The following is a 12,985-nucleotide window of genomic DNA, read 5'->3' on the forward strand; positions in this document are numbered from 1 at the left end:
AGCTGGGTACTTGATCATTATTAGCATTGATGTGAAGAGAAAGTGATGTGGCAGGTGGCTTCATTGCACAATTGCAGGAAGCAAATAAGAGAGAAAGAAATTGGTTACCCTGGAACTTATATAACATGGTAGCTTTGGTGGATAATCTCTGTATTGTGATTGAACAACATTTTATCATGTGTGAACAAATCATTGCTGTACACATACGAGCATAGGTCGGATGTGTTTTTTAAACGACCACTGCTAATTGATATTCCATAAAATGTAAAATAATCATATGTATCACCTGTATTTCTTGAGTCTTAACATCGCTAATTTGATGGCCACACAATCTGCAAGTCCAAAATTTGTGTAAGCAGACAAAAAAAGCAAGATGTGCATGGCATCTACCAGATTGTACGTGTCAGGGCTTCAGGTAGTTTCATATTTCTTCTGAAACTTCACCCGGAGGAAACAGAAACATAGGTTTGGCTCTTTTGACTATTTTTTACTTGTTTTATTTGTTGTTATGGAGTTTCCCCTTGCTTTCCATAAAGCCAGACTACTCTTGAGGCAAAAATTCAATAAAGTCAGTGTGTTTTTAATTTTTGGAAAAGTGATTCTAGTGACAATTGTTAATGCTTCTTCTGAACGTATTGCTACTCTTTGCGTGATATTTCCAATACTGAAACACCAAACGTACTCCTCTGGGACGTGTTGTTGACACAAATCTTAAATCACCTAAGGAATTGTCAATAACTTGCCACCCGATGAACTCAAGAAAATGACGCATTTGTGTTACGTGGGCACTTTACTACTGTTCTCTATATCTCTGATGCATATTTGGAGGTTGACGTGGAACCACCTTCAGTCACCTCTTCTGAGTCCTCTCCATGCTCATTTTCCTGGCAGGTGCTTCCCTGTCTGCAGTGAGGTCAGATCTCCTCAGGCTACATTCTGTTCATACGGGTGCCAAGCTTGAACTTCATAAACATGGCCGTCCCTCCGGACTATGTAGTCTAATCCCAGTCCCCTTTAGGTGGGGAGCATGCGTGGCAATATACTGCACAAAATTGAAAAATATAAATTAATTCCCGAAGGAATTTGTTTGTTAAGAGAGAATGGCTTTCTAGAATTATGAAGGGAAAGACTGAAGGTAAAGTTTAGGATGTCATAGAAAGACAAGTGAGAAAATAATCTGTAACTAAACAATTCCTTTGGTGCCACAGTCACCCCTAAGCATCGCACGACATAGAAACTGTCTACTTATGAACTCCTTCCTTCAGATAATAGTTTTCTGGCCCGAGTCATGGGCCATTATGAATAATTTCTGTGCATGATACTGGCACCAAGGAAAACTAAGTCTTCCTGCTGGAGGAAACAAGAAAACCAGGAGCTGTGGGTTGCTAACATCTGTATTCTATAAGCAAACAACTCATTTTCAGCAACATATGGGATAATTATTTAATGAAATATTTTCTAAAAGTTGCATTCTTTGTTAATTTTACAGAAGTATCTTGAAAATACTGTATAAAATAAACTGCTAGGGTTTAAAAAAATTTGCAGTTTTCTACAACTGGATAATAACTGCGTATCTTTTTAGAATTAATTTTAAAGTTGTATATGTGTATTATTTTATTTAAAAAAATTTTTTTAATGTTTATTTATTTTTGACAGAGAGAGAGAGAGACAGAGCATGAACGGAGGAGGGGCAGAGAGAGAGGGAGACACAGAATCCAAAGCAGGCTCCAGGCTCTGAGCTGTCAGCACAGAGCCTGATGCGGGGCTTGAACTCACAGACAGCGAGATCGTGACCTGAGTCGAAGTCGGACGCTCAACCGACTGAGCCACCCAGGCGCCCCAATGTGTATTATTTTAAAAACTACTAGTCACTTTTGAGAAATAAAAACATCCTGCACACATAATCTAGACGAAAACATGAACATAACAGCCTTTCAGAGACCATGAAACGAAACACAAATTGACGTCCAATATGGCAGGTTAGTATGTTTTTTAAAAAGTATGCTGAACTAAAATCGTTCAGTTTGTAAGCTTGTATGTCTAGATTCTTACACCCAATGTTATGTATATAAGATTCCCTTATGCCATTGCCTCTGGTGATAGTTTATTCATTCTGTTTGTTGTGTGGCATCCCAATGTTTGGGGCCCGCTGTAAGAGACACTGCCCCACAGTTTTTCAGAGTTGTGCATCACTTCTGATCCCTGCTGTCAACGTGTAAGAGTCACGGTGGTTCCGCATTCACACAAGTGCTTGATGCTCATATCGTGAATCATTTTCATTTTCGCCATTCTTCTGGTGGGCCAAAGTCCAGCCTTGAAGACTTACATTTTATTCACTTGAGTCCTAATGAAGTTGTATAACCATTTCTGAGAAGTGCCTGTTAAATTCTGAAGGCAGAAAAAGAGGTAAAGAAGGTGTGAAGAAGCTGTGTTTACAAGTATGTGGCCTTCCACCACTCACACTCTCTAGCTGATATCATTATTGCCCTTCTGGTCAAATCAGCCTAAGTGATTCTTTTGTACGAAGATGAAGCCCCTGGCGTGGTTGGTTTGTTTGTCGTTTTAATGTTTCCAATGGTGGAGATAGGTTTACACAGCTGTAGAATCACAGATTGGGGAGATGGATTAAGGCAACCGGAAAGGGCCTTAGAGATAATCTAGGGCCTTAGAGATAATCTAGTTTAAGATCCTCTTTTACAGAGTGGGGGTGAGGTCTAGTGAGTCGTTGAACACCACAGCGATTTGGGGTTGCATTTGGTGCCATATTCAGAGCATATTTCTGGAGAGGAGTGTCCAAAGAGGTTTAAAGTTGCTGCCTCTGGCTTTTACACAGGAGCACCCATTTACTCGGTTACCGAGCTTTGCCACTGTTGTATTTTAACAAATGGTGTCACACAACCTACCACTGTGTGCATCCATCTGCTCACTGCGTTATACAAATGCCCAAATGTACCATCACGATGTCATTTTTATCCTTAGGGATTTCAGTGCAAGGCTGAAGGAAAGGAGTCCAGATATGGCAACATGTCTATTATATCAATAGTCACTTGTATGGTAATACTGGATAATAATTCTTTCATCAGTCCCTAGTGGATGTGTGGGGACATTGTGATATAGATAGAGAGTGGAAGGAAATGGGTGAGGAAGGAAGTACATGAACCAGAATAGACCACAAAGCTTTTTGATGTGTTCCCTATTTCTGTAGAATTCCACATGGAAGGGTTAGTTCAGCCATCTGCCCTAAGTTCCTATTTAAGTCATGAAGCTACTATTCAATATTCTGAGACAGTGATTTTTCACTCTCTAATTACATAAATTCAGGGAGATGAAGCCTACAGTTAATCAAGTTGGTTTCTTCCATTTTTAGATGAGCTTAAAATATCTCATTTAATTGGTTTATGACTTCACACTCATTAGATGTGATTAAAGAAGCCAGTATGTGCATCAAATCAATCTTTACATGATATTACTGTTATATGTCATATGGAAGGGTGATGCCATATTTATAACTTCTGAATGAGAAGCCTCTGATCAACCCACTAAGATTCTGACTTGTTTAGACTTTACTGCATTTCAAAAAGTTAAGAAAGATTAACAAAAGTGTATTGATAAATTGGGAAAATATGGTACAAATGGAAGTTCTTAAACCTTTTTTTTTCCCAAAAGAAGCCTTCCCATTGATTTTTTCCACCACCATATTTTCCCCCCAATTTGTCAGTTTCCCATAAATGCCCCTCTCAAAAGCAGAGAAGCCTTTGGACGTTTGCTTCCATTCTGAAATTCTTTCCCCAAGGGCAGTTATAATTACTTAGGGGTATAATTCTAATAGTAATTAAGAATGGCATTGAGTCTTACATGGTCCTACAAACACATAGCCATATCCATGTTTTCTCAGTAAGATTCTTTTAGTGGTTGACATCAGAAAACTTGAGCAGAGCTAGATAAAGAAGAAAACATCCAGGGAGGACATAGATGAATGCTTTTTTACTTCCCATATAATTAATATAAGTATTTGTATAGGTATTAATTTAGTATCCACAACCATTCATAAATATTTTCATAAAAGCTATTAAATACATATACAAAACATATATTATATTCTCATTTAATTATGTTCTGAAAATTTGTAATGAACATTCAAAAATAGTGTCAGCAAAACAAAATAAACACAAAACAACCCAAACAAAAATGTTATCAGGTGTGTGGGTTTTTTTAAATGTTTATTAATTTTTGAGAGAGAGCGAGAGGCACAGAATGAGCGGGGAGGGGCAGAGAGGAAAAGAGACACAGAATCCAAAGCTGACTCCAGGCTCTGAGCTTTCAGCACAGAGCCCAATGTGGTTTCGAACTCATGGACCGCAAGATCATGACCTGAGCCAAGTCGGATGCTCAGCCAACTGAGCCACCCAGGTGCCCTAGGTGTGTGGTTTTTATTATTTATTTGTTTTTCAATTTTTGTGTCCCAGACATGATAAAGGCACTGGCTTGGTAAGGATGATACTCAACCTTCACCAAAGAATACTCACAGTCTTATATTGGAGACAATGGTCAAATCAACTGAGCCATGCTTTGAGGAGAGTAAATTATTTATAATTTAAGAACATCATTTAACCAGCACTGGGAAGGCAGAAGAAGGAAAGAAGAGCCAAGTGGAAGTGACTGTATTGAGAATTTCAACACAAGGAGGTACTTTAGCAGGACCCTCCACTTTGCACTTTTATCCTTCTCATTTTCATCTTGGGGGGGGGGCAGAATAAGCCACCCCAAAATATACCACTTTGGCTATTGATTATTTTAAATTAAAGTTACTTAAGAAACAGCAGGTGCAAGAAGGACCCTCTGACTTTCCTTTGTCCTCCTGAAAGCAGGAAATAAATTTCCTATGTGAAAGGTACCCTTCCTGTACCAGGAGAAAGAGAGACATCCTCTTCACCAGAGAGGGAATTGAGGGCTGAGGAATCTGCATAAACAAACTGTTACCTCTTTACTTATTTACTAATCCAAGCCCACACTTCTTTGTCATGTCAATTCTTCACAAATATATTGTTGCAGGCTCCTGGGTAGTTCTGTTGGTTAAGTACCCACCCGTCTGACTGTGGCTCAGGTCATGATCTCGCTTTTGTGAGTTTGAGCCCACATTGGACTAGCAGCTGTCGGCACAGAGCCCACTTCAAATCCTCTGTCCCCCTCTTTCTGTCCCTCTTCCAGTCATGCTCTTTCTCTCTCAAGAAAAAATAAACATTAAAAACCCCCAAATATATTGTTTCTTTGTCTAAAAAATATACAAGCTACCTGTTCTGGTTACTTGAGTTTTATATTTTTATGAGATCGTGTACTTATGAAATTAAATGTGTTTTTCTCCTGTTAATCTAATATCTTCTTTTCTTTTTAAAATTTATTTATTTAAATACAAGTTAGTTAACATACATTGTAGTATTGGTTTCAGGAGTAGAACCCAGTGATTTATCACTTCCATATGACATCAGTGCTCATCTCAACGAGTGCTGTCCATAGTGCCCATCACCCATTTAGCCCATCTCCCGATGCACCTCTCTTCCAGCAAGACTAGGCTTGTTCTCTTTATTTAAGAGTCTCTTATGGCTTGCCTCCCTCTCTGTTTTTATCTCATTTTTCCTTCCCTTCCCCTATGTTCACCTGTTGTGTTTCTTAATTTCAAGTATGGGTAAAATCGTATGATGTTTGTCTTTCCCTGACTGACTTCTTTCGCTAAGCATAATACACTCGAGTTCCATCCATGGTGTTGCAAATGACAAGATTTCATTCTTTTCGGTTGCTGAGTACTACTCCATTGTATATATAAACCACATCTTCGTTATCAATTCATCAGTCAATGGAAATTTGGGCTTTTTCCATAATTTAGCTATTGTTGATAGTGCTGCTGGACACCTTGGGGTGTATGTGCCCCTAATTATTAGATCAGTCAGAGAACCAGGAAGAGAAGAAAGGAAAAACTTTGCTCCCCTACAACTACATAACCTCTGAGAAGGCATTGCCCTGCCCACCTCAGGACCTGTAATTGTAACCTCTTCATTTGGATTCCTTTCTTCACCCCATCACCACTGTATCCCTCTTCACCATTTTGATCTGAAATGAAATTTCAGAGGATCTTCTCTGCACTCTAGAGGTAGACATTTTGCTTGAACTGAGAGTATCTTGACTTTTCACTCCAGGGAAATTTAGAGTTTATCATGAGTAATTTGTAAGATTAATGAATTAATTTTATTTCTTTTTGTTACATTATTGAACTCACTAGTATACAAACTACTGGAATCACTATGAAATGCAAGACACCTATAGTGCAACAGGTGTATACTAAACACTAATGGCTCTTAGAATAATTAAATTAGTGCATAAAATTAACGACTAATACAAAATTGACACACTAACATGAAGACTGATAAATTTTCCAAATATTAAGCATGACTGACTTAAAATGGAGACATACAATAAAATATAGGGTACCTAAATATTGGCATCATAGTAGCATAGTAAAATACTATGTTAGTTAAGGTATTTGAGACAATTTAATAATATAATATACCATGGAAGAATAATAGGAGATTTGAAAACAGAAGAGTGCATTTGCATGTGTATGTGTATAAATATATATTTATTTGTACTATGTGACTATTTACTTAAAATCACATTTTATTTTTCAACTTTCCACCATCTCTTTCACATCCTTGTTCCATAGGCTATAAATCAGAGAATTTAACATGGGAATCACACGAATGTAAAACCAAGAGTTCATTTTGGGTTAATCCAGGAAAGAGGAAGAATTTGGCCAGGAATATATTATAGAAAAGCATAGTTCCCCCAGAAGACTCTAACAGCCATTAAGTGGGAAGTGCAGGTGGAGAAAGCTTTGAACCTCCTCTCAGCAGAGCGAATCTTCAAGACTGATACGACAATAGGGACAAGAACTCCTAAAAGGGTGCTCCATTCAATGAAGGCAAAAATGTTAAAAATAGCGAAATCATTGACCTGTGCATCTGAGCAAGACAGCAATAGGAGAGTAGAGATATCAGAGAAGAAATGATTAATCATATGACCTACAGAAGACATAAGCGGGATGTTCATGTCAGGGGTATCAAAGCAGCTGACATTCCCACCATAAGTATCCTAGCCATGGGCAGGGAGCACAAGGGGTTGCCAATGACTTTATACCAGTCAAAGACCATCATCAACAACAGTAGACACTCAGAATCTGCAGATACAGAAGATGAAGAATTGCAGAGCACAGCCCGTGATGGAAATTGATTTGGTGTTAGCAAATAGATCTACCAGCATCTTGGGCCCAATTAGCATGCAAAAGCAGAGGTAACAGAAGGCAGGTGACAGAGGAAAAAGTATCTGTGTGTGAAGCTGGGAATCCATTTTAATTATAAAGAACATTCCAAGAGTTTCCAGGAGATTAACGAGATACATATCTAGAAACATGGTAAATAAGGCCACTTCAGTGTCCAGTTATTGGTAATTGCCAAGGGAAATAATTCAGACAAGAGGGATCAATTAACCCTGACTTTCCTCTTCATTCTTGTTGCAAACTTTTACAAAAACACTCAAGAAAATTATAGTTCATAATTTGACTCTTCTAGATTTATCCATGATAAATTCCCCCTTTTTATTCCTTTTATTAAAAAAATTTTTTTTTAACATTTATTCGTTTTTGAGAGACACAGAGTGTGAGTGGGGGAGGGGAAGAGAGTGAGGGAGACAGAATCCGAAGCAGACTCCAGGCTCTGGGCTGTCAGCACAGAGCCTGACCCGGGCCCAAACCCACAAACCGCGAGATCATGACCTGAGCTGAAGCTGGAAGCTTAGCCAACTGAGCCATCCAGGTTCCCCAAGGCCTATTTTCTTTTTCTTTTTTTTAATTTTTTTTTAAATTTACATCCAAATTAGTTAGCATATAGTGCAACAATGATTTCAGGAGTGGCATCCTTAATGCCCCTTACCCATTAAGCCCATCGCCCCCTCCCACAACCCCTCCAGTAACCCTGTTTGTTCTCCATATTTAAGAGTCTCTTATGTTTTGTCCCCCTCCCTGTTTTTATGTTATTTTTGCTTCCCTTCCCTTATGTTCATCTGTTCTGTGTCTTAAAGTCCTCATATGAGTGAAATAATATGATATTTGTCTTTCTCTGACTAATTTCACTTAGCATAATACCCTCCAGTTCCATCCACGAAGTTGCAAATGGCAAAACTAATTCTTTTTGATAGTCGAGTAATACTCCATTGTATAGATATACCACTTCTTTATCCATTTATCCATCAATGCACATTTGGGGTCTTTCCATACTCTGGCCATTGTTGATAGTGCTGCTATAAACATGGGGGTGCATGTGTACCTTCAAAACAGCATACCTGTATCCCTTGGATAAATACCCAGTAATGCAATTGCTGGGTCGTAGGGTAGTTCTATTTTTAATTTTTTGAGGAACCTCCATACTGTTTTCCAGAGTGGCTGCACCAGCTTGCATTCCCACCAGCAATGCAAAAGAGATCCTCTTTCTCTGCATCCTCACCAACATCTGTTGTTGCCTAAGTTGTTAATATTAGCCATTCTGACAGGTGTGAGGTGATATCTCATTGTGGTTTTGATCTGTATTTCCCTGATGATGAATGATGTTGAGCATGTTTTCATGTGTCGGTTGGCCATCTGGATGTCTTCTTTGAGGAAGTGTCTATTCATGTCTTTTGCCCATTTCTTCACTAGATTCTTTGTTTTTTGGGTGTTGAGTTTGATAAGTTCTTTATAGATTTTGGATACTAACCCTTTACCTGATAGGTTGTTTGCAAATATTTTCTCCCATTCTGTCGGTTGCCTTTTAGTTTTGCTGGTTGTTTTCTTCACTGTGCAGAAGCTTTTTATTTTGATGAGGTCCCACAAGATATTAGCCACCTGGATCCAGTAATACATTAAAAAAAAAAGTTATTCACCACGACCAAGTGGGAGTTATACCTGGGATACAAGGCTGGTTCAATATCTGCAAATCAATCAATGTGATTCCTCATGTCAATAAAAGAAAGGCCTATTTTTTTAATAGCCTCCCGGCTCCCTTTAAAAAACCCTTGACCTAAATGACCCCATTTCATTTCACCTTTCGTTTTTAGCAATTTAATTTAATTTAACTTAATTTAATTTAAATTTAATTTACTAATTTAATTTTACATTATTTTATTTTGAGAAGGTGAATGGGTGGGGGGAGAGGGGCAGAAGGGGAGAGTATGCTGAGTATGGAGCCTGATGTGGCGCTCGACCCCACAACCCTGGGATCATGGCCTGAGCCGAAATCAAGAGTTGGACCCTCCACCGACTGAGCCACCCAGATGCCTCTATTTTACCTTTCAAACAAATGACAAATGAACGACAATTGCACACTGACGCCTAAACAAAGAAATAGAATTGTTTGGCAGTTACACTGCAGTTAATTCAACTAAGTAAGCAGGTACAATGTAATTCTTTTACAAATTTCTAAATGCTTGATTTCTCATTTTTCCAAAAAAAATATGTCTTTCTTCTATAATTCTTTAAATTTAATCATACAGAAACCTACTTGAAACTGGTGTTTCTGTTCTTACCTCTGGTACATACACATAGCAGATTGTATTTATTTTCTACCTTGTGATTGTTGGGACTTAAATCAAAAGCCACTGTCTTCACTCATCATCACGTGAACATGATTAATTAGATTTGTGGTTATGTATTTTCCATGATGAATGGTGTCTCAACTTGGCAAAGGCTGAACTTTTCATGCTTATCACCAAATTGATCAAAGACAGAAAATAATAGAATTTATTTCAATGTTATGTTCATGGTCACCATGAATCTTACACCTCCTTTAGTAAAAGCAGATACTAATGAATTTCAAATAGACCTATTTAATAATTTTCATCTGTTTCATTGTTCATCCTGTTTCTTCCATTTTTGAAATATCTCCTTCACTTCTCATTTAGAAATCTGGTAATCTTTCATACTACTTTTTTCATTAGTCATTGTCTGGTTCTTTCCCCTCAACTATATGTCGTTCACCCTCATTTCAATGGTTTTATGACTGTATAACATCCATTACTCCTAATATACTCATTATTGAAATTGATTTTTATCTATTCATACGTGTGTCTTTCTACATTCCCATAATCCTGGACACAAATATTTACATTAGTAAAAATTCAGTAAATGTGTGTTAAATATTTTCTTATTGAGGGTACCTGGGTGGCTCTGTTGGCTAAGAGTCTGACTACAGCTTAGGTCCTGATCTTGTGGTTTGTGACCTTGAGCTCCGCATCAGGCTCTGTGTTGACAGCTTGGAGACTGGAGCCTGCTTCGGATTCTGTGTCTCCCTCTCTCTCTGCCCCTCCCCACTCATGTGCTGTCTCTCTCTCTCTCTCTCTCAAAAATAAATAAACATTTAAAAAATTTTAAGTATTTTCTTATTGTAAGGCCGGTGGATGTTCAACAGAGTAAAAATAAACATATTTTGAGACCTGTTCTTGCAAATATATTTCATTTGTACAAGGACAATTCTTTAAGAAAAAAAGTGTTGGGATGATGCTTTAACAACAACAAAGCCAAGTTCTGTTTGTTTCCAAAAATAACCCTTATGTGCCATAATTTATGGTAGTGATTTGAAAATTGGGAGGTACTAGAATTTTAAGTATATTTAAATTCCTCCTGGACAGCTATCAACATAATGTTCCACCATCCCTGAATTTTGTCCAAACATGTTGCTCTTCCCTGACTTCACTGAAATCCTTCACTGGGACAGAGAGATGAATCCCACATTTCCATTTTTTCCGACCATAAAAACGCCTCTACCTTCCTTTTCATTCAACTGTCTTCTAAGCATCTTTTCATTCAACACTGAATTCCTGAAGGCAAAAGGTGTGAATTTAATTAATTCATTGTGGGGGCTCAGTCGGTTAAGTATCCAACTTCGGCTCAGGTCATGATCCCATGGTTTGTGGGTTCAAGCTCCACATGGGGCTCTGTGCTGACAGCTCAGAGCCTGGAGCCTGCTTAGAGTTCTGTCTCCCTCTCTTTCTGCCCCTGCCCCATTTGTGCTCTGCCTCTCTCTCTCTCTCAAAAAAAATAAACATTAAATATATATATATATATATATATATATATTCATTGTGGAGTTCTTAACAAAACTTTGTGCTTTTCATATAGTATTTAACTGATCTCCATATATATCATCATACATTTTTAATATTGTGTTTCCTAGGCTGTCTCTTAACAATCTCATTATACATATACTGAAAATATGATACAGATGTAATTAGTAAACTGAAGTTCCCTAAGCATCATTTTGTCTGACCCAAAGCATTTCCTGTTAATATTAATTCCTATTAATATTCCCGACTACAGTGTAGTCATAAAAAATAAAATATCTCTTTTAAGAAGAAGTAACTCTGAGCTATTGTCATGAAATGTTCTAGTGTGTTTACTTCAAATTTACAAAAACGGCAACCCACAGATTCTTAGAGTTCTAAAAAGCTGAGAGACCATCCAAGTCCTATTTGTAAATCAAGAGAAGATGCCACGAGTGATGGAGGGCAGATGGGAACAATAGGAAGGGCTTGCAGACTGAGAAAAGAATCTGCCTTATTTTATTCATCTTAGCCAGAACACTTCATCAGTATTATTGCTCAATGGGTCGCTGTATTGCACAAATCCAGGGAACACATAGAAAATAAGTAACATAGCAGTTTGTTGTCTGTGTTTATAGGTCTGATTCTGCTTTTTGTTTGTTGTTTTGGTTTTTAGATTTCACATTTAACCGACGGCTGCCAGAGGAGAGGATGGGCAAAATATGTGAAACGGAGTGGGAAACCCAGGCTTGCAGTAATGGAAAGAATAAGTTACAAGGATGAGAGATACGATGTAGGGAATACGGTCAATATGGCGACAGATGGTAGCTACACATTGTAGAGAATGAATTTAAAATTTTGTATGTCTTGCCTATTGTTCGATGTGAGCACCGTTAAATTTTTCTAGACTTAGTTTGCTATACCCTAAGATTATAAAAATACTTACTAACCAGCATTTCCTCGCTTCTGTAATCTTGCTTGCTTAACACATTCCTCCCCTTCCCCCTTCCCCCTTCCCCCTTCCCCCTTTTTCTCCCACCACAAGTAACGGACAAAGCCTTCCCGCCAAAGGACAGACAAAGGACGCCCAATCAGAGAACAACAAATGTCCTTACTTTAAAATCAACTAATCAACTTGTACCCCAATGTTCATAGCAGCACTCTCAACAATAGCCAAATTATGGAAAGAGCCTAAATGTCCATCAACTGATGAATGGATAAAGAAATTGTGGTATATATACACAATGGAGTACTATGTGGCAATGAGAAAAAATGAAATATGGCCTTTTGTAGCAACGTGGATGGAACTGGAGAGTGTAATGCTAAGTGAAATAAGCCATACAGAGAAAGACAGATACCACATGGTTTCACTCTTATGTGGATCCTGAGAAACTTAACAGTAACCCATGGGGGAGGGGAAGGAAAAAAAAAAAAAAAGAGGTTAGAGTGGGAGAGAGCCAAAGCATAAGAGACTGTTAAAAACTGAGAACAAACTGAGGGTTGATGGGGGGTGGGAGGGAGGGGAGGGTGGGTGATGGGTATTGAGGAGGGCACCTTTTGGGATGAGCACTGGGTGTTGTATGGAAACCAATTTGTCAATAAATTTCATATATATAAAAAAAATAAAATAAAATAAAATAAATAAAATAAAATCAACTAATCAGGCCCCTCATAATCTGAAACCTCCCCTATGCTATTTGTCTCTGTCTATAAAAACGCGCTACCAACCCTGATCGGGGCCTCTTAGCGTCACCGGCAACGAGTGCGTGGAGGTCCAGGTTTGAACCTGTAATAAACGACCCTTGCCGCTTGGCTTTGACTTACGACTCTGGTGGTCTCTTGTGGGGGGTTTCGCGACCTCGGGCAT

At 38.3% G+C, this 12,985-nt stretch overlaps 1 pseudogene; it reads right to left on the reverse strand.

Annotated features, from left to right (window-relative positions):
• Positions 1–6,676: 6,676 nt before the first annotated feature.
• On the reverse strand, positions 6,677–12,985 carry LOC115526382 (annotated as a pseudogene).

Source organism: Lynx canadensis, chromosome D1, assembly GCF_007474595.2.
Source record: "Lynx canadensis isolate LIC74 chromosome D1, mLynCan4.pri.v2, whole genome shotgun sequence".
NCBI lineage: Eukaryota > Metazoa > Chordata > Mammalia > Carnivora > Felidae > Lynx > Lynx canadensis.